Source organism: Sapajus apella, unplaced genomic scaffold (genome assembly GCF_009761245.1).
Source record: "Sapajus apella isolate SASKATOON/1434 unplaced genomic scaffold, GSC_monkey_1.0 scaffold31, whole genome shotgun sequence".
Taxonomy (NCBI): domain Eukaryota; kingdom Metazoa; phylum Chordata; class Mammalia; order Primates; family Cebidae; genus Sapajus; species Sapajus apella.
This window is the reverse complement of record NW_022436971.1, coordinates 20,624,195-20,643,899: the sequence shown is the minus strand read 5'-3', so window position 1 is coordinate 20,643,899 and position 19,705 is coordinate 20,624,195. Positions and strand designations below refer to the sequence as shown.

General features: G+C 37.1%; 1 non-coding gene and 1 pseudogene across 1 annotated transcript; both read right to left on the bottom strand.

Moving 5' to 3' along the window:
- Window positions 1-652, bottom strand: part of LOC116562115 — an 83,798-nt pseudogene extending 83,146 nt beyond the window's left edge.
- Window positions 653-6,960: 6,308 nt separating this feature from the next.
- On the bottom strand, window positions 6,961-7,088 carry LOC116562156. Its single transcript, XR_004273805.1, has one exon. It is a non-coding gene; the product is annotated as a small nucleolar RNA SNORA31 (small nucleolar RNA).
- Window positions 7,089-19,705: the final 12,617 nt, after the last annotated feature.

Here is a 19,705-nt window from a genome sequence, read left to right as displayed (position 1 = left end):
AAAAAAGAGCAAAACCCCGTCAAAAAAAAAAAAAAAAAAAAAAAAAAGAAAAGAAAAAATAACAGTTGTGTAGCTCAAACACAATTATTAGTTTTCAATCTATTTATTATTACAACAAAAACACTATTTCAATCTATTTTTGAAATCAGCTTGAAAACTGAGAGAAGATATAGCAACATAGGACATGATGGCTAAATCTGTATATGATGATCACATGTAGTCAATATTTTGCTAAACCAAATGTTTAATTTTGGCAGGATTTTTGAGATTTTTATTTTCAACACTTGGTTTTTCAAATAATGTACAGTTTAACATTAAACTATTGAGGTCTCTCTTTATAATTAGATTCCCATGTAAACCATCACAAATGTTACTGAAAAATAATTCAGACAGACTGATCAATGCACACTGTCATGTTTTCAAGCATACTACTTGAATAAGTTCAGAGAAACTGGCTGTGAGTGGGTTATTTACCATCTTCAAGAGCATTTGTGAGCCACTCATTCTCCCGTTCTTCTCTTTTTATAATCCCATGCATCTTCTCCCTCTCTGGCCCCTCTTGGCGGTGCTCAGCCAGCACCGTCTTCAAAATGATCTGAGGAGTCCTTAATGAAACCATGGGGATTTGAGGAACAAGGAGCTCTTGCTGCATTCTGTCCGGTCATGGGCCTCGCAAATGTCAAAGGAGCGTGAGTCCACGTCACTTCCCTCTAATAATGATATGCAGCAATTTGAATGAATAAAAACAGGCACTTAGTGGTTTTAGTCGCACATTTCAAGAACCGTAGTTGTTCTTGAACATAAATGTAAAATCCGAGAGGTTAGTTTTACATGTATAATGTTTTGCCAATATGCTTGTACTTCCAATGCTTAATTAGGATTCAATATATTGAAAACCTTAAATTTCCACAGCTTAAAGTGGCTTGCGGAATTTATTTAAATAGGTACGGTTTTAAGTTTGATTTAAATTTTTTAAAGCAGCACTCTATTATAAAGTGTGCATACTACTAATCTAGGTTTCTAGGTTCTCGAAAGAAATGTGTGTGTGTGTGTGTGTGTCTGTGTGTGTGTGTGTGTGTGTGTGTGTGTGTATTGTGTGTTTAATTTACAGGGAGATTGGTTAGAAAATTAGAAGTGTAACTAAGCGGTTTATTAATCAATAACAATTTTGAAGCAGCCAGATTAGTATAAGTAGTATAATTAATATAATCTAGGTCTTGCACACTTATAAAAGTCAATCACTCATGTTCCGGTGTACAGATATCAAAGAATCATGATTCTTGTTTTTCTGTTGAATGAAAAGTGTATTTGACAAATGAACAGCACAACCCACACACCAGGGAACTGTTAGGCCCCTTCCTTGGCAGGTAATTTCTTTGGTTGTTTTATGCCTTTATTTTTTCTAAATAAAAGAGATGCGTACTTTTGCATTCCACCTGTTTCAAAAAATTAGCATCTTGGGATTTCAGATAATTCAGATTAAAGTACAGATAAACTTTAGATCTTTACTATCAGAGGATAAAAGAGAGGTCAGTGAGTTAGCAGTTGCTTAATTATTGTCAAAATAAAATAATAATACAATAAAAATGACAATATTACTGGATTTAAACACAAAGACCACTTTATGTTTATCTTTTTAAGCCTTACTGACTTTCAGCTTTATCAAATTATACTAATTATATTTGGTTATCTATTTGCAAAACTCATTATTCTCAAAAGCAACAATCTGCCTACTCATCAGATGTACTTCTGTTGATCCTGAAGCTGAGACTTCAGAATGGCCATGGTCTGACCCAAGCCAACTTCCCATTGCTTCTGTTCTCATTCCTTAAGCTCTGATCATCTATGAATTTGTCTTCTCTAATACACCCCTCTTCTTTTCTGCCCTTTCGATGTGGCATGGACAAATTTCCCCATATGGGAAGCTGTGACTCTTTCCCACATGTGTATTCTTTATGTCATCAAGGTCCGGCTCCCATACTCCCTCCAGCATGGAATATCCACAGTCACTTTCACACAGAATGTCTTCCTCCCAGCCTCTCCTGCCTGTCTTTCAGGGACACTCAGATGCCTTAGAGTGTGTGTTACTGCCCAATATGCTTACTCATGCACATTGATATTACTGTCTACGAGGTCACCTGCTTCTCTGGGACAGTATTGATACATCTTTCCTTGCATGTGCCTTGCCTCTAGTGGCTAGTCAGACATCAGAGAATCTGGTTTTTCAGTTTTATTTACTATTTGATGCCCGGACCTGGCCCAAAGTACATACTTGACAACCATGTATTGAATGAATGAAAAAGTTAATGGATGCTGTGAAAAGTTTGAATTTCCATGTCTGGTTTAGGTCTTTCTATTTGTGCCCACAGAAGAGTGGTCCATGTAGAATGAAGATGCCCAGTGCTGGAGGGTGGAGGAGTAGAAGCTGGCTTTCTTTAGGCTCTGCCAGGACAGCTGGGCAAGCCTGGGAGCCCGCCATCAAGTGTTTCAGGGTCTATGTGGTCACACTGTCTGTAACTTCTGACTTTATAGGTTAGCACTTGTGTAGTAGGCATTTATGCAGAGCTTTCAAGCTGAAATTGAATGCACTGGTCACTAATATCTGCACCTGGAATCATCCTTGCTACAATCAAAAGTGGATATTTGTTTTCAGGGATTCCCCATGTCTGGCAACACCATTTTTGTTTTTAGTTTCGTTTTTCTCACTCCACTGTTCCCATATCTTTTGCTTTTATCCTTCACCTTGAGTTCATTCTCCTGTGATCAGACCCATATCTCAGAAGCCTTAGTTCCTTCCTCTGCATCTCTAAAACACAGCTGTCCTTTATCTATTTTTCAAGGATCTGTCTGCACTTCAGTAACTTATTGGTTGTCCATGTTCAAAATTCTTCTCAAGTATTTCATGGACTGGACTCCAAGACAGTTCTCTACGTTGCCTCTAGCACTCTGCATTTTGACATAGCCTAGTGGAGAAATCATAGACAAAGAGGTTAATCTACTGACAGAAATTGTAAATACTAAAAACTTCAGGAGAAAATAGCTGGAAAGGTGAGGCAAGCCTATGAATGCTGCTTAAATCAGCCCACTGTGGTGCACAGTTGCTCCTGAGCACTCCCTCAAATGGCTCTTGGATGGTCAATCAGTACCTGCCAGGATTATCCTGGATTATGTATTAGATGACTGAAGTTATATTGATGCTGATGGCAGTGGAGAACCACAGCATGGCATAAAGGGGAAGGAAGAGCAGCTTTCTGTTTGTACGTAAATACATGCACACCTCATCTTATTGTGCTTTGCACATAGTGTTTTGTTGTTGTTGTTGTTTTACAAATTAAAGGTTTGTCACAACCCTGTGTCAAATAAAGTCTGTTTCACTCTTCTAATAGCAAGTGCTCACATTGTGTCTGTGTGTCACATTTTAGTAATTCCAGAAGTATTCCAAACTATTTTATTATTATGTCATTATAATGATCTGTGATCAGGATCAGAGACCTTTGATGTTACTATTTTAATTGTTTTTGGACACCAGGAACTATGCCTGTATAAAATGGTGAACTTAATCCGTTCTGACTGCGCCACCAACTTGTCATTCCTCCACTTCTCTTCCTCTTCTTGGGCCTCCCTATTTCCTGAGATGCTGTAATATTTAAATTAGGCCAATTAATAACCCTATAAGTGTTCAAGTAGACAAAGAGTCACATGTCTCTCATTTTAAATCAAAAGCTAAAAATGATCAAGCTTAGGAAAGCATGTTGAAAACCAAGGCAGGCCAAGCACTAGGCCTCTTGTGCCAGTTAGCCAACTCACGCACATAAACAAAAAGTTCTTGAAATAAAGTAAATGTGCTACTCCAGTGAACACATGAACAATTAGAAAGGAAACAGCTTGCTGCTGATATGGAAAGTGTTTGAGTGATCTGGATAGAAGACCAAAGCAGCCACACATTTTCTAAGCCAAAGCCTAATACAGAGCAAGGCCCTGATTTCGCTTAACTCTGTGAAGTCTTAGAGAGGTGAGGAAGCTGTAGAAGAAATGTTTGAAGTCAGCAGAGTCTGGTTAATGAGGTTTAAGGGAAAAAGCTATTTTCATAACATAAAAATAGAAGATGAAGCAGCAAGTGCTGTTGAAGAAGCCGCAGCAAGTTATCCAAACGATCTAGCTAAGACCGTTGATAAAGGTAACTACCCTAAACAACAGATTTGCGAGGTAGACAAAACAGCCTTCTATTGGAAGAAGATGCCATCTAAGACAGTCATAGCTAAAGAGGAGAAGTCAATACCTGGCTTCAGAAGACAGGCTGTCTCTCTTTTTAGTGGCTAATGCAGCTAGTGACTTTAAGTTGAAGTCAGTAGGTATTTGCCATTCTGAAAATTCTAAGGCCCTTAAGAATTATGCTAGATCTACTGTGTCTACACTCTGTAAATGGAAAAGTAAAGCCTGGATGACAACATGCCTATTTGCAGCATGGTTTGCTGAATATTTTAAGTCCACTGCTGACACCTAATGCTCATATAAAAAGATTTCTTTCAAAATATTACTGGTTATTGACAATGCACCTAGTCACCCAAGAGCTCTGTCAACCACCACTATGATCAGTCAGCTGTCATCACCACTGTCACTAAGGCAAGACTCTCCACCAACAAAAAGATATACAAGGAGATGAAGATATACAAGGAGATTAATGTTTTTTCATACTTGCTAACACAACATGGATTCTGCAGCCTATGTATTAACAATTAATTTTTGCTTTCAAGTCTTATTACTTGAGAGAAACATTTCATAAGGCTATCACCGCCACTAATAGTGATTTCTCTGATGGATGTAAGCAAAGTAAATTGAAAACATTCTGGAAATGATTCACCACTCTAAGTGCCACTAAGAACATTTGTGATTCGTGGGAAGAGGTCAGCATATCAGCACTAACAGGAGTTTGGAAGAACATGATTTCAACCCTCACAGATGACTTTGAGGGGTTCAAGACTTCAGTAGAGAAAGTAACTGCAGATACGATGGAAATAGCAAGAGAAATGGAATAAGAAGTGGATCCTGAAAATGGGACTGAGTTGTTGCAATCTTATAACAAAACTTGGGATGAGAAGTTGCTTCTTAAGAATGAGCAAAGGAAATGCCTTCTTCAGAAGGAAACTAGTCCTGGTGAAGATGCTGTGAGCATTGTTGAATAAAAGCAAATGACTTAGAATATTACACAAACTTAATTGATAAAGCAGTAGCAGCATTTGAGAGAACTGACTACAGTTTTGAGAGACATGCTATTGTTGTTTAAGCTTCTATTGAACAGCTTTGTATGCTACAGAGAAATCTTTTGAAAAAGGAAGTCAGTCAATGAAGCAAATTTCGCTATTGTCTTACTTTAAGAAATTGTCACAGCTACTTCAACTGTCAGCATCCACCACCATGATCAGTCAGCTGCCACCACGGTCACTAAAGCAAGGCTCCCCACCAGCACAAAGATTACAACTTGCTCAAAGCTGAGATGATTGTCAGCATTTTTTATCAATAAAATATTTTTTAAATTAAAACATGTACTTTTCATTAGACATAATGCTCCTGCAAACTTAGACAAGAATATTGTATAAACATAACTTTTTATGCACTGAGAAGCAAAAAAAAAAAAAAAAATATGTGTGACTGCCTTTATTGTACTATTTTCTTTTTTATGGTGGTCGAAAATGGAACCTGCAATATCTCCAAGGTCCACCTGTACATGGGCAATCTCGAGATGAGAATGTTCTGAGATCCTTCCTTTTCCTTCCTAGCTTTTTTGAATGGTTCATCTACATATGAAAATATTCCTCTAATATTCATGTTATTTTGAAACAAATTCCTCATGTCCTACCTGAGTCTTTCGGAGAGTAAAAATATGCCCATAAATTTAAGATGATTCAAGATTCCTACCTGGGGCAAATTGCAACTTCTCTTTGAGCTTTAATCTTCATGTCTTAAAAAAAGAGTAGTTGAATAGTTTAGTATTATGATTCTTTACAACTCTAAATATACTTCAGGGTAAATTTTCAAGATCTGGTTTTATAATCCTAGGTTTTCAGATGCTGCATTAGGCATCAGTGTAAGTGAGGAAACTTACATAATTGAATAAATGTAAAAATATACATGTAAGGATTATCAAAATTGCTTAAATGAACATGTTTATATAATCAGTTATATAGAGAGAAACTGAGGATTGGCATTGATATATTTTACAGTTATTTGCCTCTCTTTTCCTTGATTTCTGAGAAATTTAGAGTTAAATATGTGATCTGTTACCCAAATCTTTGGTACTGGTTTGGAAACTGGTAGTATACGTTTGGTGTATCTATCAAACTTATCCTTTTTTGCAGCTCAATTTTTTCTTTATTTTATTTATTTTAGCAATCCCCACATTCTTTAAAATCTATTTGTAAAAAAGAATGAATCATGCCATATGTAAATACACCACCGTTGACTAAATATGGCCCCTCTTAAAAAGACAATGCAGTTATGTATTTAAAAGTGAAAATGGATGATGCTTCCTCATTCAGTAAGTGCTTTCCACATTGAATTTTCTTTTAAAAAAAAACCTGCACACTCAAAACTATATTATCTTCTGCTTGTTTAACCAAAAGTGTGTCTCAACCCTGAGTCTGCCAGCAGTATCTTTAACGTAGTTCAAAGGGTCCCTGGTTGAACCTGGCAGCACAGGAATCAGAAGCTTCTGATGGAAAGACAGCCTCTCACCAGTTGGCAGAGGCCGACATTGCTGGTGCCCTCCTGATTCATTTCATGTTGGAGTAGAGACTCTTGCTTCCCCCGCAATCAGCGAGCGCTCTGCCCTACATATGTGTGTGACTGCTCTGTTCTCTCTCTGGCTGTCTCTACATGTGTGCAAGTTTGCTAGATTTCATGTTGAAAGTCATGTCGAGGTGGAGTTGTCAACCCTACCTTATTTTTTTCCTTTTTTTCTACAGATATATTCCCCAGTTTACTCTGGGCTGCCAGAAAGACCGAAAGGAAGTGCAGGGATTTCTTTCTTTTGCATCCTGGCGCAAACCAAAAACAACAGCAAACTGTTCAAGGTCTATCAACGGATGCAGGCCAATCCTGTGTTTTAAAGGATGCCTTTAAATAAGAAAAGTCTAAGTGACAAAAGGAGAGTTTGCATGGATGACGGCCTCCAGACTTTCTAAAGAAATGGAAGTGGGAGCAGCTCTTGGATCACCATTATTATTAACACTAATGTCTTAAGGAGCCAGAAGATCGCCCTTGAGGAGAATGTAGACCAATTCTTAAAACGCACTTTTTACAGTGGTGACAATTGTCAGAGCAATACTTACAATAGAAGCAAGAGTTTCTTCTCTTTCACAATATCATTCTGAAATGCTACAGTGAAATACTTATAGAAAAGCAATACAGAGTAGAAAAAGTACATACTATTGAAGGTCTTTATAACCTGACTTATTTCAAAAGCAAAAACAAAGAGATGTAATCTGTGTTTTTTCACTCTACAAATCAGTGTTGTAAGGGGTAGATACAAGTGGAATTTTAAATGCAAACTCAGAGCCCCCAGATACAGCATTCTTTATCTCACATTGACATTTGATTAAATTAGACTGATGCATTTACAGAGTAAATGATCCCCTTGAAGGATGTTCAGCATGCTAACAGTTTTCACTTGAAGTATTAATTGTAACAAACTAACTCATGGTGGCAGAGACATTTGCAAATCTGACACACAATGGTTTCCAATTCTGACTTTAGAGGGACAATTACTGAAGACTGATTCTGAGACAGCATACCTGAAGCTCTCTAATTGACATTTCTGGGTTCCAGAAAGAAAAATCTGAAGAGATGTGCACTAGTGAGGGTGTTTAAATAGTGTGATAAATTGTATAATTTAGCGCGTCGTGTGGAGAAGAATATCCACCTGTGAGTTAAGCAGGGAGGCACCATTCACTTTGCAATGGTGCGTGTTGGGCAAGAGGAATCATAAAAACCACAAGATAAGCCCTGCTCTAAAGATACTGACTCACCTGCTGGAGCTGGAAGTTTCATTTATAATTACAGTTCCTTAGTCTAGAACAGAATTCAAAACACAGAAAAAAGAGAATAAGAGGGGCTCTTATTAAGAATAAGAGCAACATGTACAGGGTTTAATTAAAGCTACTCAAGGAAGCAGGAACTAATGCAGGCCCTGTCTGATTTTTCAACATCTTTAACCTACCAAATATCTCTAACGTATTATTAAATTACGTAATCAGCACATACTTTTTTTTTTGAAAGATGAAGAGCTCATTGCTTTACAAAAAGAGCTCAAATTTGTCCTTGAAATTGTTCAAACTAAGCCAGAGCCCATTCTCTAATTCAACCTCATATTCTATTATTTCTACTCGTATACTGATTCAAGTATTCAGTATTTTCAGATTCCTAAGTTTAGCAGGATTTTGCTTGTCGCCAAGGATTGACATTTAAATCCACCATAGCCCTTTTCTCATGGAGCTGTGAGTAGGACAAGAGGAGATTTATAGAGATGATCAAAACAAGTTGTCACATGAACACAACAGAGATGCTTTTGAGTCCTTTTTGAACCTAGAAGAGTAACATTGTCATAAATGACCTTTTGGATTTTTGAAAGAAGCAGCATGGTGCAATGAAAATGGCCAGGATTTTGTAGTCAGCAACCTGTGTGTAAATCTACACATGAGTTGTGACATATTGGAGGAACATCTGTCTGAGCCTCCTTTTCCTATCTGTCAAATGCAGGCAATCATATGCATATTCCAGAGTGGGAATGTGCATTAGGTAGTTTGAGGGTCTGACAGCACATTGAGCACATGGTGAGTGCTCTAGTATGTGTATCAGAGTTAATAGTACTAGTTATTATGTTAGTACAAAGAGATTAGCAGGTGGGAAACAGGTAGGAAGGAAAGAACATTCTAAACAGGTGACAGGCAAACCGTGAGATGAATAGAGAGAATGGCCTCCCCACAGCAGTGGCTGTACCACACTCTGCATACGATGGACGGGGGATATCCAGCTGAAACATGAGGAAGGGCAAGTGCTGAAGGGCTTGTATTCCATACAAAGGGCAATAAAACTTGTCATGGGGTTGAGAAACTTTACACAAAATTCTGTAAGAGAGAGTGGCACCTTCCATTTTATGTTTGACAAAGAATGCCTGGGTTCCATCTTAGAGACAGATAGGTATTGCTGAGCTAGGTCTGGAGAAACTGTCGGGCAGCCCTAGGGGTTGGTCAAGGGGCAGTGAAAGTCAGAGCCAGTGGGCACATCTGAGAGATGTGTTGTGGAAGCACTGGTACCTGGTATGTGGAGGTGGTGAAGACTTGGTCAGCTTCCGCCGCCCGTACCTGAGATGGGAAAGAGATACTGGAGGAAGGAAAGAAACTGAATCCACTGATCTACATCAGTGAGTGGCCTGTGGGCTCTAAAAACTATAGCAGACACAGATCAGGAGCACAGGAGAGAGGTCCAGTTATGAATAGTAACATAGAGATTGCAGGGCCATAAAGCAATTGAATTTGGGGCATGGTTAATGCAGATTTGTTTATGTGATGTCGTATGCTCTTTGTTAGGACCACCATTGAATTCAAGTAAAATTAACATTTAAAAACCATACTGCAGAAAACCACCAGTTTTCAACCACAAACTAATGCAATTTCTATCTGCCACATGCAGGCAATGCTACACATATTCCAGCATGGGGATGTGTATTAAGTGGTTTGAAGGTCTGAGAGCACATGGTGAGTGCACAAGTATGAGTAGCAGAGTTAATAATAACAGGCAGGAACCTGTTAACCTTTACTTACTAACACGATGGTGGAAGCCATTTTCTCTCCCTTACCACAGTTTGCCTGTTACATTTAAAATGTTCTTTCCTTCCCGCATAATAACTAGTATTATTAACTTTGATACACATGCTTGGGCACTCACCATGTGTTCAATGTGCTGTCAAACTGATGCAATTCCATTTGACCACAGATTCAAGGTTGTTACTGATTTTACCAGGCGGGATCTATGAAAAGTTTCATAAGGCTTAATATTTACTCCTGCTTTTCGGTGGTTAAACCACTTGCTTATGAAGGACCTGTAATCACTAAATTAAAATTATTTTGGTCTCCTAGGTCAGCTCTTGTTCGTGGCAGTAAATATATCATGACAGTATTAATGTTGCTATTAATGAAGTAATATTAATTATGGTAAAAGTATATTTCCAAGTCACAAAAGTCAAATAGTTCATACCCAGAGCTCCTGGTAGAGACAGAACTCAAGCCCAGCTTGCCTCATGCTGAATCCCACTCTATTCACGTTTGTTAAGGCTGCCTCCATAGAGATTTTATGTAGCATGAGTTCTGAACAAGAAACTGTATTTCCTTTCTGTGACAATGTACGGAATTATGTCTTATTCTGGGTCTTATATTTTACTTCTTGCTATAACTTATAAAAAAAAATCACATGACTCAAAATCTCAAAGGAGATTGGATTTGAAAGCAGGGTTTGAGTGAAAGGGGAATAGCAGATAAATTATTAAGGGTAGAAATGCATCCTTCCAGTCTAAATCATGGCGATGCACCCTTCTATTCTAAAGTATGGTGGCACACCCTTTCATTCTAAAACCTGGAGACACAGTCTTCCATTGTAAATGATGAAAATGCATCTTTTCATTCTAAAGTATAACACTGTGTTCCCCTAGGCTTCCAGCTTCCAAACATGTCATTGTACATGATTTAATTTTCTCTAATGCATTAACTTCATTTTATTTTTTTAATTTCTATTTTAGGTTCAGGGGTACATGTGCCTGTTTGTTATATAGGTAAATTGTGTGTCATGAATTTGCTCGCTGTTCCCCTCCTAGGGTTCATGTGCTTTTATTGTTGCGTTCTCACTGATGAATGAGAACATGTGATATTTGGTTTTCAGTTCCTGAGTTAGTTTGCTCAGGGTAATGGCCTCCAGCTTCATCTTTGTTGCTGCAAAGAACATGCTTGTTATTTTTTATGGATGCTTGGTATTCCATGGTGTATATGTACCACATTTTCTTTATCTAGTCTAGGGGTTGATGGGCGTTTAGGTTGATTCCATGCTTTTGCTATTATGAATAGTGCTTCAATTAACATGCATGTGCATGTATCTTTTTTTTTTATGTTTTCTTTTAAAATTTATTTTATTGCATTTTAGGTTTAGGGGTAAATGTGAAGAACATGCAAGATTGTTGCATAGGCACACACGCGGCAGTGTGATTTGCTGGCTTCCTCCCCATCACCTGTATCTGGCATTTCTCCCCATGCTCTCTCTCCCCTACTCCCCACCTCCCACTGACTCTCCCCTATTTCCCCTCAACAGACCCAAGCGTGACCGCATGTGCATTTATCTTTATGGTGGAACAATTTAGATTTCTTTGCATATATACAAAATAATAGGATTGTTGGATCAAATGATAATTCTGATTTAAGTTCTTTGAGGAATTGCCACACTGCTTTTCACAATGGCTGTATTAATTTACCCTTCCACCAGCAGTATATAAGCATTACGTTTTCTTTGTAATCTCACTAGCATCTGCTATTTTCTGGCTTTTTAGTAATAGCCATTCTGACTGGTCTAAGTTTATTTTTGAGAGTGCCAGAAATGAGCTGGTATAAGGATTGGATCTATCATCAATGATCAATAGACTAAGTCTATAAAGTTCAACTGAAATTCAATGGTTGCTGAGAATCAGAGTGTAGCTCATAGGTTGTACAGAAAAGCAACATGCACATACTAGATTTTTTTTAGCATAAGAGTTTTTACTAGACAGATAAAACTATCTTTGTGATAAAATTTAACTTTCTTAACTGATGAGGTCTTGTGTTTTCAATGTTGACAGGTATGGCTGGCAATCATATTCTGATATTAATAAATGTAGAAATTAAAAAGAAAGTACTTTAACCACATGAACCCATTTCACATGTGAAAACCTAGAACCTGTAACAATAATGTATTTCTGCTAATATGAAATTAAGTCTTCTAGTCGGGCCTGCATGAAAAAAAATTGTTATTACTAAAAGATTCATGAAGCATCATTGATTAAGTATTTCAATGGCTTTTATCAATGGCAGGAGACATTTTGATTTGCAAAAAACAAATTCACTCTGCTTTAAGTTGTTCATCTCTTTGGATATCAACATAATTAAGATACAACTTATAAGATGTTAAACAGAAGCTGGACTCAAGAAATAATAGGCAGGGGGAGAAAAGCAGAAAAATCATCCGTTTTGGGTTCAGTTATTATTTATTCATCTGTCATGTACATATCTTACAACCTTCCTGCAGAAATAAGTGGGGAAACATTGGAATTCATCAGTTTTTCTTTCAAACATTTATAGGAATTCTGACTTGAATTACAATACATCTTAATGGAGAACAAAGAAATGTTTTATTAAATTTTCTTTCTTGATAGGTGTTAAATGTCCTATAAAGTTATTGACATATGGCAAACACAGTATCCTTGGAGTCGCCTTCAAAGCAGCTCTATGACAGCACTTCTCAACCAGAAGCAATTCTCCCCCAGGGGACATCTGGCAATTTCTGGAGACATTTTTGATGGTTTCAACTAGAAGTAAGGGGACAGGGCGATACTGGTATCTGTTGGGTAGAGGCCAGGATGCAGATCAACATCTTAAAATACACAGCACAGCCCCACCACAAAGAATGATCCAATCTAAAGCATCAGTAGCATACACTGGCTGTGTATATATTTTTAGGCAAATTACTACATAGAGTTAATACTTTAGATCTGTCCCAATTAAAGTTTAAACCTAGAGTGCGGGCACATGATAACAAGGATAGAAATATACTCCAGCTTAATAGGGCCAGATTAAATAAAAACCTCCATCTGGCTTCCATGCTGAGGCCTGTGGAAGCCTTAAAGAATATGTTTATTATGGCTTGTGCAGGATCTAGCAGTGGAGAGCTCCAACTGAGTACTTATTGAATTTGGCACAGGCACGAGTTTTTGTTGGATGTTTGCGTATAATTTTATTAATTCAACTTTTGCCATATTCCAATATTTTTGGTTAACATGGGACTTTAAAATTAGTGGGCCATCTGCTTTAGATGTTGCAGAATATTTGTTGCCAAAGATCTGGAAAAATGCAAAGCATGAGATGCACATATTGTCTCCATAAAATAAATAAAATAATTAAAATGTTGCATCTACTATTGTCCAAATGAATTTTCAAAACTCTCATTTTGAATTTTTGCTAACAAGCCTTATGAGCATTTAAATGAATCAACACCAAGTACATTTTGATATGCAGTTTTCTACAAAGAGCTATCTGCATGTGTAGTCTCACGTTTATTAATTCTTCTACATGAACAATGCTTTTCATTTAATGTGGATTGTAATGATGTTGAGTGCATAAGATATTTTTAATTTTCTGAGACAAATATTAAAATGCAAATAATGTGCACATGTTCAGTACAATTCGCCTCCACATGTCAAGGATATGTTATTGTCTTAAATGGGCTGACTTGATTAAGGAGACCTGGGGACACCCTAGGATGTCAACACATGGCATTTTCATGGAACTGCCTTGGGTTCAAGAATTCCAATGGGGCTTCATTACACCTTCCCTGGAAAAGACTCTCATGATGTAAACCCTATGGGTAGTTTCAACTGGAGACAAAATTCTGCTTTTATTTTTCTTTAATAATCCATAATTACAATTAGAGTTGAGACTGACTCATAAGGTTTGCTTTTCAGCAATGTTTGAATGTATTTGTAGGTGAGTGTTTTTTAAATGTGAATGCCTCCTTAAGTTTTAAGACAACATGTCTTAGCAGTATAAACAATAAACTATAAATTAATTTGCTGATTGTTCAATTTTTGCTTTTCTGATGATCTACTATACAATCCTGAAAATGCCTCAATAGCAGCTATTCCCTTGAGGACAACGTTCCAATGGCTCCAGATGACACATAGAATTAAAATTAAGTAATGCTTCTTCTTCACATGGCTGAGGGCTTCAATTATCCACTTAAACTTGTGTTCGGTTCTGTAAATGCCCAAAAAGCACGTCTGCCTCAGGATCCTTGCACTTGCTGTTTCCCTTTCCTGGAATTTTCATCCCTCAGATATGCACATAATCACCTCCTCAGTTAATCTTCTGCTCAAATATTTCTTCCACAGAAGAGATTTCTCTGAATAACCTTCTTAAAGAATAATCCTTGCTGCTTTTAATCTACCTCACTCTGCTATTTTTAAAATTTAACTTAATTTAATTTTGAGATGAGATGGGGTCTCATTCACTCTGTTACCCACGCTGGAGTGCAGGGTGCAATCATCGCTCACTGCAGTCTTGAACTCCTGGGCTCAAGTGTTCTTCCTGCCTCAGGCTCTTGAACAGCTTGGACTCCAGGCATGTTTCATCACAGCTAGATTTTTTATTTTTATTTTTTTGTAGAGGTGGAGTCTTGCTATGTTGCCCCAGCTGGTCTCAAACTTCTGGTCTTAAGTCCTTTGTTTCCCTTTGTTGCATTTATTATATCTAAAATTATATTATATATGCATTTGCTTATATTTGGTTATCTGTTTTCCCATTGTACCTGTGCAAACTCCTTTAGAGTATATACACAATGTCCTATTAGCAATCAAAGCTCCAGGAACCACAGCGTGTCTGGCACTAATTAATCCTACATTTACATGTATTGAATAAATTAATAAATACATTTTAGTATGAAGTCTCCCAAATGTTTAAGAACACAAACTGTAATAATGATGGCTTACATATATTGACAACTTCCCATGAGCCGGGCACATTTTGTTAGTATCTTATTTAATGCCAGCCATGACTCACTGAAGTAGGTGGTGTTAGCATCCCAAAATTACAGATTAAAAAACTCAGGTCAACAAAGTTAAGTAATTTTCCCATCTTGAATCTGGTACTCTGATTCTTGATCATACGATTTTAACCACTTCTACAATACTCGTTTTTCCTAATGGGTGAGATTGACTGCCAAGTTAGAGTTCACCTATATGTATCAAAATAGCAGAGGTGATAAACACTTACTTGTTTTCCCAACAAATATTTAATGAGCATTGTATGAAAACTTTGTGATTGGACAGTGATAATGAATTGTGGTTTTATGCATTCTCTCTTCATGTAAAGAAAAACAATTTAGCTCTGACCACCAATAAACATTCTAATAATGACCCTTTCAATGAAGCATACAAACACTGTGAAACTCTGTGTGTGTGTCTGTGTGTGTGTGTGTGCACATGCATTTACTTGGCATCAGAATTCTCTGATATGCTTCTTTCTTTCTGAAACCTGTCCCAAACCTACTGAATTAAAGGCCCAGGTGATTCTAACAGTATTCAAAATACTAGATAAAGAAACATTTTTTGAAAGGTTACACCAGTTTTGCTGACAGAGGTCCAACAAATAAGTCATTGTTTTGATATTCTAGACTGAAAATACATTGCGTATTGCTTTCCAAATGATTTAGGTCAGCAGTCAGTTTTGCAGCTGCAAACTCTTCCCTCTGAATATATCCTTTACTAGCATTGCTTTTAGAAAGAATGGTAATGCCATCAATACCTACTGCTGCGTGTGTTTATGGTAAATTCAATACTGCCAGTGCTGCCTGCCTCCCATCAACACAAGCAGCAGTTTATAGGAAAAAAAGAGCATTTTAAAAACTTCTGAACTTAGTGCTATTGTTTTAAGCAACTCAATCAGCTGATGTTCACTCTGATACTCCAATAGCATGGTGCAGATTTAAAGAAATTGTTGCCTAAAACATGCTCGAATATTTTGACAAACACATCTAGAAAGGTTCATTTAATCCCACATTAAATGTTCTTTTATTTTTTATTTATTTTTTTACTAATTTCTTTTTTTTTAATATGTATTTTATTGCGTTTTAGGTTTTGGGGTACATGTGAAGAACATGCAAGATTGTTGCATAGGCACATACATTACAATGTGGTTTGCTGCCTTCCTCCCTATCACCTATATCTGACATTTCTACCCATGTTATCTGTCCCCAACTCCCCACCGCCTGCTGTCCCTTCCCTAAATCCCCCCCCACAGACCCCACTGTGTGATGCTCCCCTCTCTGTGTCCATGTGTTCTCATTGTTCAACATCCACCTATGAGTGAGAACACGTGGTGTTTGATTTTCTGTTCTTGTATCAGTTTGCTGAGGATGATTTCCAGGTTCATTCATGTCCCTACAAAGGACATGAACTCATCATTTTTTATGGCTGCATAGTATTCCATGGTGTATATGCACCACATTTTCCCTGTCCAGTCTATCATCGATGGGCATTTGGGTTGGTTCCAAGTATTAGCTATTGTAAACAGTGCTGCAGTGAACATTCGTGTGCATGTGTCCTTATAATAGAACGATTTGTAATTGTTCATATATATGTTCTTTTAAATACTCATTAATTTACATCAATATTTCATTGCTTTAATCCCCAAATGAGTACGTCATTGCTTTTTGAATTTGAAGGAAAGATTTCTCTTGCTGTGTCTGGTTACATTGTCAACGTCCCAGTTTATTTGCTTCCCAGTCATAGTTGTTCCTCCCTCATAATTCCAATTACTCGTCTTCAAAATGTGACCTAGTACTCGCAGTGAAGTCAGACAGGGACATTAAGAGAACCAGAGAACTACCAACAGAACTGGAAGGACAATTAAAACATGTGCTGTGCAATTTTTGCAGCAGTAGACATTCAGTCACAGGTATGTACACAGTAATTATGGTAATAAATGAAATCAGTATGGTATGATCAAACCTATTTTTATACATAATATTGCATAAATTTTCCCAGCTTCTTTTCCAATATGTATTTTTTTGGCTCTTGGCAATACAGTGTTTGAGACTTTGTTGCCTATCATTACACAACTTGCACATGGTAGAAAAGAGAATTGAAATTTTGTTATTGTTTTAAATCAACATATTGAAGATCTTGTTTATCTGAAAAATAATTTTTTACCAAAATAGACAGATAAGTAGATAGATAAATAAAAGTTCTTTTTTTTTCTTATCTGTAAATTTCTGCAGTTCTTAGAAGTTTTCTCTTTTAATCAATGTTCAACTTTATCAATCAATTTTATTGAACTCTGTCAAAAGAGTTAGAAACCATCTAGTCATTTAATCAACTTGTTTTTTGAGTTAATAAAACTCATATTTTTTAATAAAAGCATCTGCATTAGAATAAGAGAAAAAAGTCAGGTGGCATGAGCTTACATCCATCTTCCATGACTTCAAATAATTTTAAATGATTTTATCATTATTTTTAACTACAGATCCAGTTGAAGCTAAAAATAAATAAATAAATAAATAAATAAATAAATAAATAAGGGGATAAAGTTTCCAAAACCAACCAACTTAATTTCTTTCTGTTTTTTTTTTTTTTTTTTTTTTTTTTTTGAGGTAGAGCCTTATACTGTCACCCAGGCTGGAGAGCAAAGGCACAATCTTGGCACATGGCAACCTCCGCCTCCCAGGTTTATGCGATTCTCCTGCCTCAGCCTCCCGAGTAGCTGAGATTACAAGTGTGCACCACTATACCCAGCTCCCTTTTTTTGTATTTTTAGTACAGGCAGGGTGTCACTATGTTAGCCAGACTTGTCTCAAACTCCTGACCTTGTGATCCACCTGCCTCAGTCTCCCAATGTACCGGGATTACAGGCGTGAGCCACCCTGCCCAGCCAACTTCATTTCTTACTATGGTAATAAACCTTACCAACTTAACTGAGGGAAGAAAGATGGTGTCACTCTGAGAATAATCTAAATTTTGACCATACATAAGTAAAAGTGGTGGCTGTATAGGCAGTTCTCAAAGTGGAGTCTACCCTTGGAGAGGGGCCCCTGAGACAACTTTCAGGGGACCTATAAGGTAAAAACTCTTTTCATAAAAGCACAAATATGTAATTTGCCTTTTTTAGTGTGCTGGTACTTGCCCTGGTAGTGCAAAAGCAATGGTGGGTGAAGCTGCTGGCACCTTAACATGAATCAAGGCCTTGACCCCAGTCTGCAGTGCTGGGCATTGTAGCCTTCATCTCCATGCACTGGATAGAGAAGAAAAGCCAGTTTCGTTGAAGAAAATCCTTGAAGCACTAAACATTATGACTTTGTCAAAACTCAACACTAAGGATATGTCTTTTCAATAGTCTAGGTGATTATATGGGACTTACACATTAAGTATTTGTGTGATTGAGTTTCAGACTGAACCTAACACTTTGTTATGACATTAAATTTTAATGGGAAAAATTGAGAGTTAAATGGTGGTTATTCAGAGTGAAGTATTTGACAAACATTGTTCTGAAAATGAGCGAAGCAAGTGTGCCACTTCAAGGAAAGGAACCAAGAATATTTGCTGTCTCTGATCAAGTTTGGGTTCTCCAGCAACCATTAGACATTTAGATAACTTGTATCCATAATAATTCAAAATAATGTAAACATTCGTTTAAAATACAAGATAGACCACTGGATTGTACAAAATGATTACTGATACTTAAGATTCCATGTTTCAACTAATCTTGTTAAACTGTCACTTATTGAGTTTTGGGTAGTATTAAATCAGAAGAATATCTATAATTTTCTGGAAAAGGTGATTGAAATAAGATTCCCTTTTCCATTTACATATTATTGAGGCCAAATTTCCTATATAGGTTAAAACAAAACAACAATGTTTTATTTAAAAAATTAATTAAATTTCAATTTAATTACATAGAAATTTAACAGAGAGGGAGTTATGAGAATCCAGACACTAACGTGATTCATGAAAGCCTAAATTGCACACATATATGAAGCTGGTAATGATTTTTGGAAATGTGTACTCCTATCGAAGTAATACAAATTTCCTCCTGAATTCCCAACTTATATCTTGATAAACCCAATTCACCTACTTTCATATTGTTGGTGTGACACATCATTACATTTTAAGGATCAACCAATCAGCAAGAAAGAAACACAGAGACAGAGTGAGAACCCCATACATGTAGAGGCAAAGAGGAACCATGCCTTTGGTTGCATCTATGAGAATTAATTTCTCTTTTTTTTTTTCCTAATATTCCTTGAAAATGTTTTCCCACACCCTTGAGCAAACCAAACAGATCTTGATTCTGTTCTGCAGGAGAGAATCACTACTTCCCTGTAAAACATGGGCCTTTTGCCCTGGGTGGATGTTACACTTTGAGACTAGATTCTACATTGTTGTATTTCTCATCTGTAGTGCTATTAAGGAGGAGACAATGGGTCTAAAATTAGTGATTCCAACATAAATGTCCATGGACAGATGAATGGATGAAGAAAATGAAATACTCCAGGCACAGAAAGGCAAATACTGCACAACCTCATTAATATGTGTGTAGTAGTCAAGGTTCTCCAGAAGAACAGAACTAGTAGTATATATGGATATATGAAAGGAAGTTCACTAAAGAGAATTGGCTCACACGATCACAAGATGAAGTCTCATGACAGGCCATTTGCAAGATGAGAAGTTAGGAAGCCAATAGTGGCTCTATTTGAGTTCAAAGTCCTCAAAACTAGGGGAGCTGAGAGTGCAGCCTTCAGTCTGTGGCTTAAGGCATGACTTAAGTCTAGTGTCCAAAGGCCTAAGAGCCTGGAGTCTGATTTCCAATAGCATGAGGAACAGGAGGTAGCATCCAGCATGGGAGAAAGATGAAAGTCAGAAGACTCA